Raw genomic sequence first — 12,083 nt, forward strand, 5'->3', positions numbered from 1 at the left:
GCATAAAGGTACCCTCCTATATCGTCTTCTAAAATTCTGGGAGTTTTGTTTTTCATATTTGGGTCTTTAAACTGTGTGGAGCTCACTTTCACAGATGGTTTAAGGCAGGGATTCAACTGCCTCAGCATCATTTAATGGCTATTTAACATTCCCCTTCACCTGAAAGTGAAAATCACTCAGTGCGTCCGACTCTTTGCAACCCCGTGGACTATACAGTCCATGGAATTCTCCAGGCCAGAAGACTGGAGCGGGTAGCCTATCCCTTCTCCAGAGGATCTTACCCACCCAGGAGCTGAACCTGGATCTGCTGTGTTGCAGGCGGATTCTTTACCAACTGCACCACCTGGGAAGCCCGGACACTGGCTCGCCTCACCTGGGATGCAGCCAGCAGCAGGTTTCTCTATGTGCAGGGCTCACATGTCTGGTACCTCTATTTGGCTGCACTATTTGTTGATGCCTGCGCAAACACACAACCTTCTGTGTTCACAGGACAAGTCACTCCACCTTGCTCTTTTTCCTCAAACTTGCTTTGGCTATTTCTGGCTCTTTATTTTTCCATATTCATTTTTACAGTCACCTTGTCAAGTTATACGCCACACCCTTATACGTACTAGAGTTGTCAGAATTTTGTTTGGAAGTGCATTCAATTTTTAGGCTGATTTAGGGGAGAATTTACGACTTTAAAAATGGAATCTTCCTATCCGCTAAATAATGTAAATTCACCATTTATTAGATTTCATCTGCCTCCAAAATATACCCAGAATCCAGTAATTCTCACCATAACCAACTTGGTCCAAGCCACGATCATCTCTCCCCTGATTAGCGAAAGTCGCGTGCCTACCGGCCTCTCTGCCTCCACGTCACCTCCTCCACAGCAGCGGGGTGAGTTTTGTGAAGACATAAATCGGGTCATGGCCTGGCACCACGGCAAATCGCTTTGTTGCCTCCGTGCCAGATTCCACACTTTGGGAAACAGTGGCTTAAATGAATGACTGAGACGATGCTGGTAACTGGGAAATGATCAAGTAAAGGGGGCGGAGTGGGTAGCCTTTCCCTTCTCCAGGGGATCTTCCCAACCCAGGGATTGAACCCAGGTCTCCCGCATTGCGGGTGGGTTCTTTACGGGCTGAGTCACAAGGGAAGCCCAAGAATACTGGAGTGGGTAGCGTATCCCTTCTCCAGAGGATCTTCCGGATCCAGGAATCCAACCGGGGTCTCCTGCATTGCAGGCGGATTCTTTACCAACTGAGTGAGAAGATGAGCAAGAAGATGCTGGTAACCGGGAAGTGATCAAGCAAAGGAGGCGGTCTCCTGGAAACCAAAATGGAAACGGAGGCACTGGCCTGAGCAGAGCCCCGCACCGCCGCGAGGATGGACTTGGGAGTTCCTGATGGACTCAGAAGCCAACGCGCGGGCACCGCGGTTCCGCCCCTCGATCGGGCGGAGGCTGCGCCCAGAGCGCAGTGACAGCGAGAGTGCGTCCGGGCCTCCCGGCCTCGTGGCCGCGCACGGGGACGCGCTCCGAGGGCGCGCTCCGGGCGGCGGCGGCGGCGGCGGCGCGCGGGGCCGCCGTGGCGGCAGAAGCTCTTCCGGTGGCGGCGGCGGCGGCGCCGAGCAGGTTCCGAGAGCCGCGCGGGCTGCAGCCCCTGGGTAGTGGTGAGCCGGGGGCCTGGGTGCAGTGGGTGGGACGCGCGCAGGGAGCCGGGCGGGCGGGCGCGGGCTGGAGCTGGGGCGCGCGCCCGCGGGCGGCTGCCGGGCGACCCCCGGGCACCCCGGCTGGGAAACCGAAAACCTGCCCGGACTCCCCGGGCCAGGGCGTCCCTGCACCTGGGAAACCCCGCCTGCCGTCCCGCCGCCGCAGCTCCCCACATGCGGCAGCCTGACCTCCCGCGAGCCGCGCCCGGAGCCCTGCGGTGGAGCGGGTCCCCCGGCACGGAAGGGGGTGCATGCGCCCACGCCCGCTCGCGCCCTGCCACGCCGTCCTCGGGGCCGCGTGCCGCGCCCGCCGCGGGGAGGGCACCAAGATGGCTGCCGCGGGGCCGGGTGCGGGCGAGCGCGGGTGGCGGGTGGCACCGACCCCCGCGCCCCCGGCTCCTGGCGCAGAGCGGGCTCCGGCCCTGGAAGGAGGCTTCCAGTAGGGAAGCGCCAGGCAGGTGATGGACGCAGTGATGGCCCTGCCCAGAGCTTGCATCTCGGTGGTGACCTCCTGAGCTTTCGCGGGTCTCTAGCCTTCTGAGAATGACAGTGGCCACGATGTCTGCTAAGTGTGTGCAGGGGATCCCGGTCCATGCATTTTTGCATCACATTCCTGCAGCCCCATGGGGTACTTGGCCTTGCCCTCCTAATCCAGGTGAGGAAGGAAACTGGATCTCAGAGAGGTTGTGTATCCTGCCTAAGGTCACACAGTGGGTCCTCTGTAGTCTCGGCGTAAATGTTACTTCCTTAAAGACGCTTTCCAAACTTGGCTGCGGTGTTTGACATTGTCTCCTCCCTCACTTATCTTCTGTTACATTACCGCTTTGGTTTTTCCATAAGAGAATTTGTCACCAGTTGAAACGAACTGTTGACTTCCTTTTTGATTCTCTGCTTGTGGTCAGGGCCTCTGTTTGTCTTGCTCATCTATCTGTTCCCTGCACCAGGTAGACCCTCACTGAATATTTGTTGAGTGCCTGAATGAAAAAGCTTAGCATAGGTGACTTCAGAGCTTGGACACTGAATCACTCCATGAGCCACTGCCTTCTGAACCCCCACGGCATTTTGTTTGTACTTATCTCAAAGTTGTAATCTCTCTTATGTCTCATCGTCTAGATTTTTCCTTGCATGCCTCTAGCTTTTCTCTTCCTGTGCCCATCCCCAGTTTGTTGAGCTGCTTCTATGTTTCAGGCCTTGTAATCGGTGCGAGATGGATATGCAAGTGAGTAAGGAAGCTTTGCCACGCTTGTGTTGCTGAACTTGGACTTGCCATGTAAGACTGACTTGCCATATAAGAGCCAGATAAGATGAGAGGGAATCTGGGACAATGAGGCTCCACCAGGAGGTTCTGGGACCTCAAGCAGCTCCTTTCTCCCCTGAAGACTGTGGGTGTCTGGTTTGTAGAAAATGATGGTGTTTGGAGAGGTGGGTGTATCAGTTTCTCTCCAGCTCTAATATAGAGTTGTTCTAAGTCTGTATTCAAGGGTTCAACTGAGTCCCATGAACTTTCAGAAAAGTGTTGATACCCGAGTTGCGGTTGTCAGAGAAAAAGCTGTAGCTATAATTCAGAATCAGGAAAATATTTAGAACGCTTTTAATAGTCTGTAGAAGTTTTATGAAATCCCATGTGGATGGATATAGAAGGAAGCCAAGAGGGCAGCTGGAGCAGCCGTGACCCTTGAAACGGATCCATCATATAGCTCCTCTGTTCTCTGATGCCTTGGAATGAAGAATAGCCTCTAACCTACTAAGCAAGCAGTGCTTAGATGTGTTCGATTGGAGTATGATAGGGAATGGAACGAACCTTTTCTTTGAGGTTAAAGGTGAGCAATCCGTAGGCAGTCGTTTTTTAAAGGCTGACGATGGCTTCAACATGAGAACTTATTGTCAGAATAGAAATCAAACCTACACTCAGTTAACTTAATCATACAAAGTTCAAAATTATTAAGTTTTTGGTTAACTATTACTTTGTGAAATAGACAGTATATATAATCTGTGACTTGATTCTTTAAAGTAGGTGGTAAAATGTGCGACTTGGTATGTCGAAAGTACTAGGGTTTGGGAGTATTTTATTATTTTCACAGGCTGATACCACTATCTCAAGTATAAACCAGTAGAATTTTTTTTTTTTAATGGATAAGAACTTCACTCATAAGAAATTGATTAAGAAACTCAAAGGTGATCTTGAGGACCATCGAGTATGAACAGAGATTATATTGTCACATATGTGTTTTAAAGTTCAGCGAAGAATGGGATCTTCCCTGTGAACTGGGAGGTAGGGGGGCGGGAGTGCTGGCAGGGAGACAGAGAGACGGCAGTCATTCCCCCGTGGCTTCTTGATTCTACGCGGGCCCTATGTCTTCATGCAGGCGTGTCCCTGAAACAGAGGAAGGTATGCAACTGAAGGTCATTGCTGAGATTTGAAAGAATCTGCTTCTCAGCACAGGATTCAACTTTCTGTTCTCTAAACTGATCTCTGGGGCGGCCACACCCATAAGAAAGGAATGCTGTGTGCTAATAACCATCTCAAAGCCAAATTAGGAAATGTCCTTCTTGAATAAATGTTATTGCTGTTGCCAGACACATCACTTTTGGCCTCACAAGGGTCCGGAGTGAAAGAAAGTGTTAGTCGCTCAGTCGTGTCCGACTGTTTGCAGCCCCCTGGACTGCAGCCCGCCAGGCTCCTCTGTCCATGGAACTCTCCAGGCAGGAACACTGGAGCGGGCTGCCATGTCTTCTTCCTCCAGGGATCTTCCCAGCCCAAGGATCCAGCCCGGGTCTCCTGCATTGCTGGCAGATTCTTTACCATCTAAGCCACCAGGGAAACCAAGCAGGGTATAAATCAGGTAGAAATGCCATCTTGGGCAGGACACTTGGTTTCGCTGAGTAGTTTTACAAAATAGGGGGAAATTTCTTAGAGAGCTGAAGTGAGAATTTAGCCGTCTCGTAACACGTGGAAAGCCCGGTGTCTGGCACACAGTGGGCTCTCAGCCACGTCCCCCTCCGGGGACTGGGATAGGGTATATCGCGCTCTCTGGCCCTAACTAAGTAAACCAAGGGCAACCAGATTCCTTCCCAACTTTTTCAAATGCAGTTATCTTAACTAACAAGAAGCTTCCAGTTTAATAATTATCATTGTTAATCTTTAGACAGGGTTAAAGTTCTTTTCCCAAGTCCCTGGGAGAGCACATTCCCTGATAATTTGTTTTCTGTGAAGTAAATTCTTTTTTTTTTTTTTCCGCAGTAGTTGAGCATTTTCTTGGCATGTAACTTGGATTTTGAAATGAAGCTAATCTTAGGAGAAAAGTGTTTTCCTCAGGTGTTTCTGGCCATCCCTCAGGAAGTTCAGGCAGCCAAGCACTCTTGTTCCCCTCTGGTCCCACCACACCGGCGGCCACTGTGTTTACGGACAAGACTTCAGCATGTGAGGACAGGAGGGTCCGTGCAAGGAGAACCGCGTGTTAGTGGCGGTCCGACATTTGTCTGTCCCTTCACATTTACTAAAGCTCTATAAAGCCCTCCTGTACACCTCAGTTTTATAATCCTTTCAACTCTAGTTAGCCAACCCTCATCTCCATCTTCAGGATGGGAAAATTGAGGCTCAGAGAGGCAAAGGGAGTCACCCAGAGACATGCTTAGAAAGGAAGTGACAGAATCGAGCCTCTAATCCAGACTGCAGTGGTTCAGGTCCAGTTCTCATTCTGCGGGTTGGTTGCCAGGATAGACACTCAGGGAACCAGAACGCTGAGCAAGGGTTCTTCCTCACAGGACCCAGCCAGCAACTAGTGTGGATGGTCAGGGAGTCATCTAAATATTTATACTTCCCCAGAAAGAGGGTAAAAAAATCTTCCCTTGATTGGAAGAGCATTTGGTTATTAATGTTTACTCATAAGTTTTATATTCTTTACCACATAGTGTCTCCGAGACTTAGCTAGTCATAGGATGACGGTGGTTTAGTCACTAGGTTATGTCTGACTCTTGGCAACCCCATGGACTGTGGCCCACCAGACTCCTCTGTCCATGAGATTTCCCAGGAAAGAATACTGGAATGGGTTGCCATTTCCCTCGCCAGGGGATCTTCCCAACCCAGGGATCGAACCTGCATCTCCTATGAGTCATTCATATCGAAGTCATCAGTAAGGTTGATAAGTTAGTTGAAGACTCCAGCGGAGATGGGTGATGTCCACCCGTAATAAGCTCTAAATGGGAAAGTGTCTACATGTACGTTTGGGGAAATTTAGGCTATAGTCATTAGAATGTGCTTGCTTTTCAGGCTATTCACTGTGTATCAGGTCTTCCCAAACACAAGGCCAAGCCAGCGCTGGGTGCAGGAGAGGACTCCAGCCCATGCTGACAGACGGTGACAGTGACAGTTAAGTCGCTCAGTCGTGTCCAACTCTGCAACCCCATGGACTAACCTATCAGGCTTCTCTGACCATGAGGTTTTCCGGGCAAGAATGCTGGAGGGGGTTGCCATTTCCTTCTCCAGGGAGTCCATTCTGAATTTACAAATTAATTTTGTTCTGGGCTTCCCTCATAGCTTAGTCAGTAAAGAATCTGCCTGCAGTGCAGGAGACCCTGGTTCGATCCCTGAGTTGGGAAGATCTGGAGGAGGGCATGGCAACCCACTCCAGCGTTCTTGCCCGGAGAATCCCAGGGACGGAGGGGCCTGGTGGACTGCAGCCCGTGGGTGGCGCGGAGTCCGCCATGACTGAAGTGACTCGGCGTGCACACACAGCTTCCCCCTCATCCTTGTGGCGCCTAGTGCCGTCACAGGGCCGTGCAGCGAAATGCCTCCTGACTCCTCTGAGTGAACCCCTGCCCGAAAAGCACTTGCTCTGCTGTTGGCACCATCCATTGTCATGAAATACCCTGAGAGCCACATCGGCAGCTGCGCTCAAGAACGCTCTGGAAAAGTGTCTGCTCTTTGACCAAAGTCAGCCTCGAGGGGGAGCGAGGGAGCAAAGTTCAGGGACTGCAAGCAGGGTTATGGCTGCGCTTTTCATGCATAAACCAGACTTTATGCTTAAAGTGCACCATCAACCATAAACCTTCCCCTACCACTGGGGGCTTCGCTTCCTTTCCACGACGGTGCCCTGGGCGGGCAGCCCCATGGCCCAGCCTACAAGCTGGCACCAAGTGTGTGGGCTGGATAACTCCTAAGCACAGACCCCAGCAGTCAGTGGGTGCCTGTGATGCTGCAGGACCAGGTGTCCAGGCCTGCCAAGCTTCAGCAAGGAGGCAGGTGGAAAGGTGCTGTGCCCAGGGACCCCCCCATAGCAGTCAAGGCCAGAGGGTGCTTTGCCCCCCAAGGCAGTTCCTGGGGCAGGAGCCCCCGCCTTGGCCCCCTGCACTTCGGGCAAAGGCTCAGAGCTTCTCCTGGGTCTACAGCTGGGGAGACAGGTGAGCCAGGGCAGCGGCACCTTGTCCACTGTCCCACAATTTTAGTGTAAAACAGGAAATAAGTTTCATTTTTGTTTTCAAACTGGACTCTTATTTATAGAAACTGGTTATTTTATTTAGAGTGGGGAAAAAGTATAAACTGTTCCTGCGCTTGAAGGTTGGTGCAAGAAAATGCTTATCCAGTTAGATCATGGGAATCCTAGTTAATAATTAAAATTTTATCTGGTTTGAGATCAGCTTTCTTTGTAAGAATGTTCATATGGCATTTCTGAGTAGCCTTTATGGTTTTGAAATTGGTGGGGGCAGGGACAGGCTCTCAAGTTTAGTTGGTATGTCTTACACCAGTACAGAGTTGTATTAAAATCCTTTTCAAATAGTTTTATTTATTTGCTGTTCCTGAAGTTTAGTTGATGTACAGTGTTGTGTTAGTTTCAGGTATACAGCAAAACTATTCAAGTATATGTATACACACACATATGCATATATACACACACACACATACATACACAGATATGCATATACATATATGTACACACATGCATATACATATACACACATGCATATACATATATACACACATGCATATATACACACACATGCATATATATACACACACATGCATATACCTATATATACACATACAGTATGCATATACATACATATATACACAATAGGTCCTTGTCGTGTGGCTGTTTTATATGTGTGTGTGTGTGTGTGCTCAGATGCTTCAGTCGTGTCCACCTCTTTGTGACACTGTGGACTGCAGCCCGCCAGGCTCCTCTGCCCGTGGGATTCTCCAGGCAAGAATACTGGAGCGGGTTGGCATGCCCTCCTCCAGGAGGTCTTTCCAACCCAGGGATCGAACCCAAGTGTCCTGATCTCCTGCATTGCAGGCAGATTCTTTACTGCTGAGACACTGGGATGCATTTTATATAATGTGTAGACATTACTCACAAATTCCTAATTTATCCCTCCCCCCCACCCCCACCTTTCCCCTTTAGTGACCATAAGTTATTTTCTAAATAAACTTATTTACAAAATCACATCCTTTTAAGTAGTAAAAAGAGTGCTGTATTAGTAGCCTAATGCTACTTAGCATATTGCTACAAATGTAGTAAGTAAGTGAGTGAAGTGAAGTCTCTCTATCGTGTCTGACTCTTTGCGACCCCGTGGACTGTAGCCTACCAGGCATCTCCGTCCATGGGATTCTCCAGGCAAGAATACTGGAGTGGGTTACCATTAACACAACTAAATCTTACCCTAAAACAACCATGTATGAGCTTATCTTTCTGGAGGTCAGAAGCCCGGACTGGTTCTGTGTTGTCTCTGGAGGCTCCAAGGGAGACTCTCTGTCCCTGCTCTTGGCAGCGTCCAGAGGCCATGCTGCTCGCTGGGCTCCTGACCCTGCCTCACACCAAGCTCTGCTCGTCCCATGTCACATCCGCTTCTCTGACTCTCCTCTCCTACCTCCCTCTTTCTCTCACAAGGACCCTTGTTGTGATCAGGCCCACCTGAATCATCCAAGGGAGTTTCCCAGTCTCAAGAGCTTTCACTGGATTATACCAGCAAAGTCCCTTCGCCGCATAAAGTAATACAGTCAGAGTCTGGAGGTTGGGGGGTGGGCATCTCTGGGGGGCCGTGGTGCTGCCTGCCACAGTCTGTACAGAGTGGGTGGTATGAGCTTTCAGTGTTGGGCTTTTGGCAGGCTAGGCCTGGCGTCTGATGATAAGCCTGCTTCCTCCCTTGCTGGATAGCTATGAGTGACTTCTGAGAATCTTACTTTCCTCCTCTGCGAGGTGTGCATAATATGCCTAAAGCACAGTGTTGTGGAAACTGACTTAGAATATTCTTCCACTGGCACACAGTAGGGGCTTGAACTCTTAGGCAAGCACACAGCCCTGTCCCTTGCTTGTAATAGAAACTCCAAAACTGTTGGAGTTCCTTTCCCTATCAGTCTGTTTTTCCTTTGCTGTAAAGAAGGGACTTTGTATACACTACTATATATAAACTAAACAATAAGATCTTACTATACAGTGCAGGGAACTGTATTCAGTATCTTATAAGAATCTATATGGGAAAGAATCTGAGAAATAATATGCATACAGATACATACGTATGTTGATACATATCTGAGTCACTTTGCCCTACACCAGGAACTAAGGCAACATTGTAAATCAACTATACTTCAACTTTAAAAAAAAGAGACTTTGTGAGGCCTGCACAGCAGTCTTCTCATGTGTACTGTGGAGGCACCATAGGGTTAGCATAGCTCGGAGCTTCATGGTAGGAGTAGGCCTGTTTTTATTTAAGGGGGAAAAGAAGGGCCTTACAGACCCCAGTTCTGTGCAAACATTAAGTGCTGTGATTTGAGGGGCGGGGGGATAGCTGAAAGAGTAACAGAGAAGAAAGAATGGATGGCTGACCAGCACCTGAGAATCCAGTCCAGCTTTGGGTCTTTGCCCACTTCCTTCTGCCGCCAGCACCAGGGGCACACCCTGGGCAGTCATTTCCCCCTCTGTGCCTGTGTTTCCTGTATGATGGGCACATGGAGGGCATCATTTTTAAGATCCTCTCTAGCTCTTATCCAATTAGAACATCTTTTATGAAGTACCATGTTATAAAACCAGATCATGTTTTCAATAACGTGACCTTAAGTTTGCCCCACGTTTAACAAATTAGAGGTTGGTTGGTCATTAAGAACGAGAATTCTCTGAAAGCTATATTAACTTTTTGTTGTTGTTGCTGTTATATGTATTAAGTGTAGAGGGGAAACAGTGACAGTGAGAATTAGACTTTACAGGGAAGAAGGATGACTTGGCACCCAGTTTTATGAGAAGACATCAGTGTCAGATACCCATGGGGGAGCACGGCAGCCTGCTCAGGGCTGTGAGAAGACATGGCGGAGCAGAGAAGGACGTGGGGCACACAGCTCCCAGCCTCACGCAGAGTCGCAGCCTGGTGCCTGGAGAGCCGGAGGCCCAGGCCCAGAGCGCCTGCAGAAGCACGTGCCGGGCCTCGTGCTAGACCTCCTGGATCCGAGGCTCTAGAAGGCCGATAGTGTTTTTCAGAAGCTCTTCAGGTGAGGTCAGTGTGTTCTGTTGGTTAGGAACCACCAGTCTGTACTGGTGGCTTTGCAGGAATAATAGTGCCCCGGGGAGGGGGCCTTTAATGTGCTGAGTTTTCACTCCCTGCTTGCCACCACCATTGCTTATCATTTTTAGAATTTGTCAAGATAACCGTCTTGCAGTGTTCTCACTCCCCTGATGACCCTTTGGGACTTGTCTCCACCTCCTCACTGGCCCAAGGTGGAAGCAACCAGGGGGATCTTCCTTTTGGCCACTTCCCCTGTCCTCCAGGACAGCACGCTGCCGAGTTCCTACCCGCTGTCACTCTGTAGCAGCCTCTTTTGCTGAAACTTAGTCTTTCCCGACCTCTTAACATCTGAGGCAATGGCACCGCACTCCAGTACTCTCGCCTGGAAAATCCCATGGACGGAGGAGCCTGGTAGCTGGAGTCCATGAGGTCCGCGAAGAGTCGGACACGACTGAGCGACTTCACTTTGACTTTTCACTTTCATGCACTGGAGAAGGAAATGGCAACCCACTCCAGTGTTCTTGCCTGGAGAATCCCAGGGGTAGGGGAGCCTGGTGGGCTTCCATCTTTGGGGTCACACAGAGTCGGACATGACTGAAGCGACTTAGCAATAACATCTGAGGCCTTGGATTCCTTCTCTTTTTGCATTCCCATCACTGTTGATCTCCTTCCATTGCGTGAGTTTCCATAGTCTCTGTGCTTATAGCTGCCAGATGAATATCTGTAGACAAAACCTCTCTGAACTCCACACTCATTTTCAGCTGCCTCCTGGACATCTCCACTTAGAAGGCCCCTGGGCATTACAAACTTCATTCACCCAAAGCTGAACTTGCTGCTTTCTCCCTAACATCTGCTCCTCTTCCATCCAGATTGCCTTAGGAGTCGTGGCTTTTTATTCTGCCCCAACCCCTGTCCAAGTTATCAGGAAATCCCGTTGGCTCCATCAACATCATACCCAGAACATCAGCGCTTCCTGACAGCTCCCTGCTGCCACCTGCTCCACCATCGGCCCTCTTCTGGATGCCTGCAGGAGCCTCACAGTGGCGCTTCCTACATCTGCTCTCATCACCCCACTGCATTCTGCACACAGCAGCTAGAGAGGTCCTTTTAAATTATAAGTCAGATCATTGTAGTACTCTGGAACCCACCAGGGACTCCCATTTCCCTCAGGGCAAAATGCAGAGGCCTCAACAGGGGCCACAAGGCAAAAAACAGTCCTATTCCCACCTAACCCCCTCCCCATGCCTGTCAGACCCCTCATCTCCTGTCTCCCTCTTCCTCTGTCCAGCCCAGCTGCACACCTTCTTGCTGTTCTTTGAAGACATCTGCCTCAGGGCCTTTGGCGTGTCTGTTCCTTCTCCCCGGAATGCCGTTCCCCCATTGCCCGCATGCTTCAGTTCATCTCTTCTCTCCCGTCTTGCTCCCTTGTTATTTTCTCAATGAGCCTGCCCTGAGTGCCCCGGTTAAAAACACACTCCTCATGATGGTTCCTATTCTGACTTTTCCCCAAACCACCTATTACCTTCTTAGATATTTGATACTTGGTTTACCTTTTGTGCTTTTATTGTCTGGCTCCCCTTCTATTCCCACCATCCAACACCAGCTCCACCAAGGCAGGAATTTTTGTCTTTGTTCACTGATTTAGCCCAAGAATCTGTCACGTGGTGGATGCCCAGTCAGTGAACACTAAAGGCAGCAGCATTTTCTAGACTTTAAAGAAAGAAGAAACCTGTAAGTCTTGTCTTGGCAAGAATTTCTTCTGTATTTAATCTGTGACCTACTGCAGCGTAGAGTATAGGACCTATACCTTATAATGGTCCATTCAGAAATAGGAGTGAGTTTGACCAGGTTATCTGGTTTAATTATTACAGCATAGAAAGTATAAGTATACAAAC

At 49.7% G+C, this 12,083-nt stretch overlaps 1 protein-coding gene across 1 annotated transcript in view; it reads left to right on the forward strand.

Moving 5' to 3' along the window:
- The first annotated feature begins 1,591 nt into the window (after nucleotides 1-1,591).
- Nucleotides 1,592-12,083, forward strand: part of SFXN1 (sideroflexin 1) — a 55,746-nt gene continuing 45,254 nt past the window's right edge. Inside the window, exon 1 of the mRNA XM_068966639.1 lies at nucleotides 1,592-1,656. The gene's annotated coding sequence lies outside the window, so the exon portion shown is untranslated. The remainder of the gene's footprint in view (nucleotides 1,657-12,083) is intronic.

The sequence above is a fragment of the Capricornis sumatraensis genome, chromosome 2, assembly GCF_032405125.1.
Source record: "Capricornis sumatraensis isolate serow.1 chromosome 2, serow.2, whole genome shotgun sequence".
Lineage (NCBI taxonomy): Eukaryota > Metazoa > Chordata > Mammalia > Artiodactyla > Bovidae > Capricornis > Capricornis sumatraensis.